Raw genomic sequence first — 6,164 nt, 5'->3', positions numbered from 1 at the left:
CCCTTTCCCTCGCTGCAGCCGCAGCTATAAATCTATGCGCAATAAAGGACCGGGGGTCTTTTCTGGCCTAGCTACTGATGTGTCGCGTCTCTGCATGAAGCGATCGATACATGGTGTCAGAAGTGGCCCGGTGTGCCCAGCTGGATTATTCAAGCAGCCGAAGCAATGGACATCGTGAAACCGCCGGGACCACTGCAGTTGACTGGGAATGTCAGAAGAAACTGGCTAATATTCAAGCAGAAGCTGCAACTGTTCCTGACAGCGACGTCGACCGCCACCCCAAAATCAGCAGCAGTCAAAGCAGCGATCCTTCTAAGCGCTGCCGGCGACGAGGCACTGGACATCTACAACAACTTCAGCTACGCGAAAGATGAGTGCAAAGATGATTACGACACGCTGCTCAAGAAATTTGACAGTTACTTCGACGGAAAAGAAAACGAAGTCTACGAGAGGCATGTATTTCGTATGCGGGTACAAGGTGAGTCCGAGCCATTTGAGCCCTTTGCACGAGACCTCAGAACGCAAGCTAAGCTCTGCAATTTTGGTGGCCTTGAAGAATCCATGGTACGAGACCAGATTGTTTTCGGCACTAATAGTACCCCGCTCAGAGAAAAAATGCTACGAGATAAGAGTCTCACATTGCAGAAAGCAGAAGAGATGTGTAAGGCAGCGGAGACTGCCGCGCAGCAAAATGCTACCTGGTCCAAAGGCGACGTCCACGTTGACTACGCCGTAAGAAACCAGCCTGGTAAAGAAAGGCGGATTCGATGCAAGCAGTGCAACCAGGCGCACGCGCCGCGACAGTGTCCACCTTACGGGAAGCGCTGCTACACTTGCAAAAGAATGAATCATTTCTCGTTGTGCTGCAGAAGTCGCCAAGTCAACCAAGTACAGGAAGAGGTGGAAAGCGATGAAAACTTCCAAGTTTTGGACGTCAGCATATGTAGTGTCAACAGGCAAGCAGGGCTAGATTGGACAATGCACGGCCAGATTGCCGGATGCGTCATCAGTTTCAAAGTTGACACGGGCTCCCAGGCAAATCTTCTTCCCCTCAGCATCTTTCGACGCATCTGCAGTACAACGCCCCTGCGCAAGAGTACAGCGGTTCTTACTGCCTACAATGGCAGCGTTATCAAGCACGTGGGTGTCGCCACAGCATCACTGCTCCTGAACAAAGCGAAGCACGAGACGAATTTTTTTATCGTGAAAAAAGGCCGACAAGCAATCCTTGGCTTTAACACATGCCTGTAATTTGGCCTCATTCCATCAGTTGTCGATGCCGTTAACATGCAGGATGGGCATGAAACACCAGAGCAAACGGCCCCGCACCTTTTCAGTGGAACCGGCTGCGTCAAACGACACTACAAGATGGTCCTGCGGCCCGGTGCGGTTCCAGTCGTACAACCAGCTAGGAGGGTACCCTTCTCCCTAAGGGAACCACTACGTGAAGAGCTCAACCGCATGGAGAAGGCGTCCATCATCAAAAGGGTAGACGAGCCCACCGAATGGGTGAGTCCCTTGGTCATAGTTCGCAAAAAGAATGGAAGCCTCCGGGTGTGCATGGACCCAAGAGAAATTAACAAGCACATCATGCGTGAGCACTACCCTATGCCCGGACGTGAAGACATTGAGTGCGAATTGTCAGGGGCGCGACTGTTTTCCCGCCTTGACGCAAACTCCGGCTTCCACCAAATACCGTTAGATGAGGCCACGTCGCGAATATGCACGTTTGCGACTCCGTTCGGCCGCTACAGATTCCTTCGGCTCCCTTTCGGTATTTCGTCTGCTAGTGAGGTCTTCCAGAAGACGCTCGCAGAGATCTTCGACGGCCTGCCAGGGGTTCATGTATATGTTGACGACGTGCTAATCTGTGGCAACAGCAAACAGCAGCATGATGAGCGCTTGCGAGCAGCACTGAGAAGGGCAGAGGAAGCTGGTCTTACGTTCAACCGTGAGAAGTGTGCCTTCGGTGTGAAGGAAATAACATTTCTTGGAGACGTCATCAGTGAACATGGCATACTGCCGAGTTCTGATCTAATTTCAAGCATTCAAGCTATGCCACACCCGAATGACAAAAGTGCAGTCCGCAGAATGCTTGGAGTCGTTAACTATTTCCGCAAGTACGTGCCTCGACTGAGCGATAAAACGGCCCTACTTCGCAGCTTGGTGAAGGAGAACGTCGTTTTTGACTGGAGTTCGGCTCATGAGCGTGAGTGGAAAGAGGTCTGCGAAGCATTAACAACGCCTCCTGTGCTGGCCTTCTTCGACGCGAAGAAAGAAACCAAAATTTCGGCTGACGCATCTGGGCTAGGGTTAGGCGCAGCATTGTTGCAGAAGCATGGCAGTGAGTGGCGCCCAGTCATGTACGCTTCGCGAGCGCTCACCGATAGCGAAACACGGTACTCGCAAATCGAGAAAGAAACCCTGGGCATTGTTTTCGCATGTGAAAAGTTTCACCAGCTGGTATATGGCCGCAAGATTGTCATTGAAACGGATCACAGACCTTTGCTGGCAATCGCGAAAAAGGCAATCGGAGATATGCCACCAAGGCTGCAGCGTTTCTTTATTCGTCTTCTTCGTTATGACTACGAACTCCAGTTTGTTCCGGGCAAGGACCTGCTGTTGGCGGACATGCTGTCCCGTGCTCCTGCCGTCCGTGCCGTCCTGGAGTCAACCGAAGACGTCGACGTTCATGCTGTACAGGTCCTCTCAAGCATAGTAAGCACACCAACAAAACGGCGCCTGCAAAGTGAGACTTTAGCGGATCCATACTTGAGCAAAGTCTTGGAGCAGGTGGCACAAGGAACTAAGATTGAAGGAGAGTTAAAGCCATTTGCAGCAGAACTATCGGAAATTGATGGAATACTGCTGAAAGGATGCAAAATTGTCGTACCGAAGACAATGAGAGTGGAGATGCTGCAGAAGTTGCACGCGGGACATCTTGGGCTGAATAAAAGTAAAGCCAGAGCTCGGGGCCTGATCTTCTGGCCAGGAATGGGCAGTGCCATTGAAACGCTCATTCGCAAATGCAGCGCATGCCAAAAGTACGCCTACAAGCAAGCTTCTGAGCCTTTTATTTTGTGGCCAACACCAAAGGTGCCATGGCACCGGGTGGGAATCGACCTTTTTCATTTCGCTGGTGACATGTACGTAGTGGTGTTTGATGCGCATTCAAACTTTCCAGACGTTGAGAAACTCGCCGTCACCACTGCGCGCGAAGTCGTTACAAAGGTTGCGTCAATTTTTGCGCGGTACGGAATTCCTGCCCAAGTGTGTACCGACAACGGACCTCAGTTTGCTTCCCAAGAGTTCGCGGAGTTTGCACGGCGCTATGACTTTGTCCATATTACTTCGAGCCCCGAATTTCCGCGGTCGAATGGTTTGGCCGAGAAAGGAGTACAAATAGTCAAGCGCATTATGAAGAAAACTGCAGAGTCTCGTGACGACTTCTGGATGGGTCTTTTATCATATCGCGCGTCCCCATTAGAGGACGGACAATCACCGGGAGAATTGTTGCAGGGTCGTCGGCTGCGCACTACTCTGCCTGAATGCAGCGTCGAACAGGAGCGCCCGGTAGTCAAGCACCGCCAGTCGTCCAAGGGCAAACTACTGCCTCCACTACAGCAAGGAGACACGGTGCGGGTTCGTGACGACCGCCAATGGTCGCGCATTGTTGCGCGACCATTGGCGGACCGGGGGTCTTTTCCATAAAGGACCGGGGGTCTTTTCTGGCCTAGCTACTGATGTGTCGCGTCTCTGCATGAAGCGATCGATACAACAAGAACAGAGTCGGGATGGCCCGCTTCTTTGCGCCTTTTAACTTGTGTGGCCAGGCTACTTCCCATATGGTGAGGACAGGACCTCTTCACTTCCATGGTTAAACATCTTTTGACTCCCTGTTTTTGTTCAAAAGTGGCTTTTCTCTTCTAGGGGAATACTGCCAGCAAAGATAGGCGCGGCCGTTTAAAGGAAATGCGAAGGACGCAAGAAGAACAGATGTCACGTTAAACATGTAAAGGGATACGTTATGTGTAGCAAGGGTTTGTTGTATCAAATGCCTCCCAAGCAACCACAGATATCCGTCGGACGTACGAGCTAGATCCGAACGTCCTTTGCCGAGATCGGACGTCCATCGGACGTACGAACACAATCCGATTTCGGATGTCCGTATTCGTACATCCGCCGGACGTACGGACAGTGTCCACTTTTGTACATCCGCATGAGAGACGAGGTGTACGTCCGAAGGATGTAAGGCCGAGTATTTTCCCAGGCCATGAGTATGGACGTTTTTTATTTCACAGAAAATTCGCGTCTTTCGTGTATGTATACTGTTTTATTTGCATCAGTTGGAGGGCTTGACGCGAAGATGTTTGTAAATTGGTGCGATTCCACTCCTTCCTGCAGTGCAAGATCCGCCAACGAGCTTTTATCGAAGAGAAGCAGGTGTTGCAGAATTTTGCAAGAACTCAATAACTAGTTTTATTTTTATAAAACTTCTCCAAATTAGTGGAGTTGTGCGACATGTCCACCGTTTTGCTAGCTAAACTTGCCATTGAAACCACTCGTATCAAAACTCCCGTGCATTCTGCTATCACCATCATCATAGATGTCAGTTCGCGGTCAGTCCAATCCAATCCATCAGTACGGCTCCGTAGCGCTGTTACAGTGAGCTAGACTTCTAGTTCACTGTAGCGCTGTTTTGATTTGTCGCGTAGTGTTGTCGCGCAGAGCTTTATATAGCTCTGTTATTATAATGTGTGGCTTTGTTCGGTCTGTGGACGAAAGTAGTATGTAACTAAGCAATTCGAAAGATACGGGAAGCGCCTGAAGCTCTTCTGGAACACCGGAATCCCGTACTGCGTCGACCTTGGTTTAAAGAAGGCTTAGTGCACATGTGATTGCCTACGAAGGTATGTATCCAGTACACTTCTTGGAACTTGCTTCTAGGACAATGCAGCATGAATGCTCATATAAAATTCGTTCACAGGACAGTGGGAGCAGTAAGCGCAAGGAGATGGCTTCCACAAGTGTGTGCTGTTCTCACACTTTCGGGAGCCCTCGACTCGCGCGGCTAATTCCCACTCCTCTTCAAAGTTGCGGGACGGAGTATTTTCGCATCTTGTTAATATTTAAGGCATCGCTAGGTTCTCTGTGCCTATATAAAGAGTGACAACGCGCGAAAGGCAGACCATAGGAAGCACGTGTAGTTCGCAGTGGTTCGCAACGGAAGCTTTGCGGCTTTCTGTGCACAGTCGCGTACAGTGCTGCCTTATACTTATTGAGAGAGAGAGAGAGAGGGAAAGGCAGGGATGCCTTTCCCTAAGTGCATTGTCTGTTATACTTGCAGCATTAAACACTTCTATTAATTGGTTCCAATGTTTTTACTTGGGCTGCTGCATTGTGCCATTTGTTTTACGACTGATGTTTGCCGCGTTCTTTTTATTTCAGAAATACTGTGGGTGGGAAGATTACGGATGTGTGTCCCAAGCTTGCCACATTTGAAGAGTCATTTAAGAAATTTTCCGAATATAACCCATTGCTCTGCTGATGTATCATCAACCACAATAAAATATGCCTGCTATGCATCAAACTGTTTTTTGTTTTATTGCATCGCGCGGAGTGAAAAAAGCACGCATGCACCATATATGCGAATATTCGAGAAAGATCCGCCAATGGACGTACTCAACTGGACGTCCGTCGGCCGGCGAACCGTATACCTTTGGCCACCTTTCGGACGGCCGACGGACGTCTACCGGCTGTTTGCGGATGTTCAGCGGACGTACACAACATCCGAAACAGACCTCTGTCGGCCGTCCGAAGGATATCGGTGGTTGCTTGGGCTCTTTCCTGTGACCGCACCTACATAGGCCAGGCTGGCCGATGTGTTAACGCGAGGCTAATGGAACACGCTTACTCATTATGGAAGATGGAAACTAATTTAGCCAAGTACTGCTTCACGTGTCAATGCAGTCCGTTTTTTGCAGATGTAGAGGTGTTGTATCGACACACGGACATGCACACTCTGGCTGAGGCATTCCACATCATTGGAAAGAAAAATGGGTGTGTCAGTGCTTCATCTGTAGCTATAACAGCTAAGGAAATGAGCCGGCTGCATAGTAGATCATGCCTGGGGGAACGCACTTTTGATTTGTGGTGATTTTATC

General features: G+C 49.9%; 1 long non-coding RNA gene across 1 annotated transcript; it reads left to right on the top strand.

Annotated features, from left to right (window-relative positions):
* Nucleotides 1–4,699: 4,699 nt before the first annotated feature.
* Nucleotides 4,700–5,590, top strand: LOC149369432 (uncharacterized). Its single transcript, XR_016288689.1, has 2 exons — nt 4,700–4,910; nt 5,449–5,590. It is a non-coding gene; the product is annotated as an uncharacterized LOC149369432 (long non-coding RNA).
* Nucleotides 5,591–6,164: the final 574 nt, after the last annotated feature.

Source organism: Amblyomma mixtum, chromosome 1 (genome assembly GCF_055824585.1).
Source record: "Amblyomma mixtum isolate Tamu chromosome 1, ASM5582458v1, whole genome shotgun sequence".
NCBI classification, from domain to species: domain Eukaryota; kingdom Metazoa; phylum Arthropoda; class Arachnida; order Ixodida; family Ixodidae; genus Amblyomma; species Amblyomma mixtum.
This window is presented reverse-complemented; position numbering and strand designations above follow the sequence as displayed.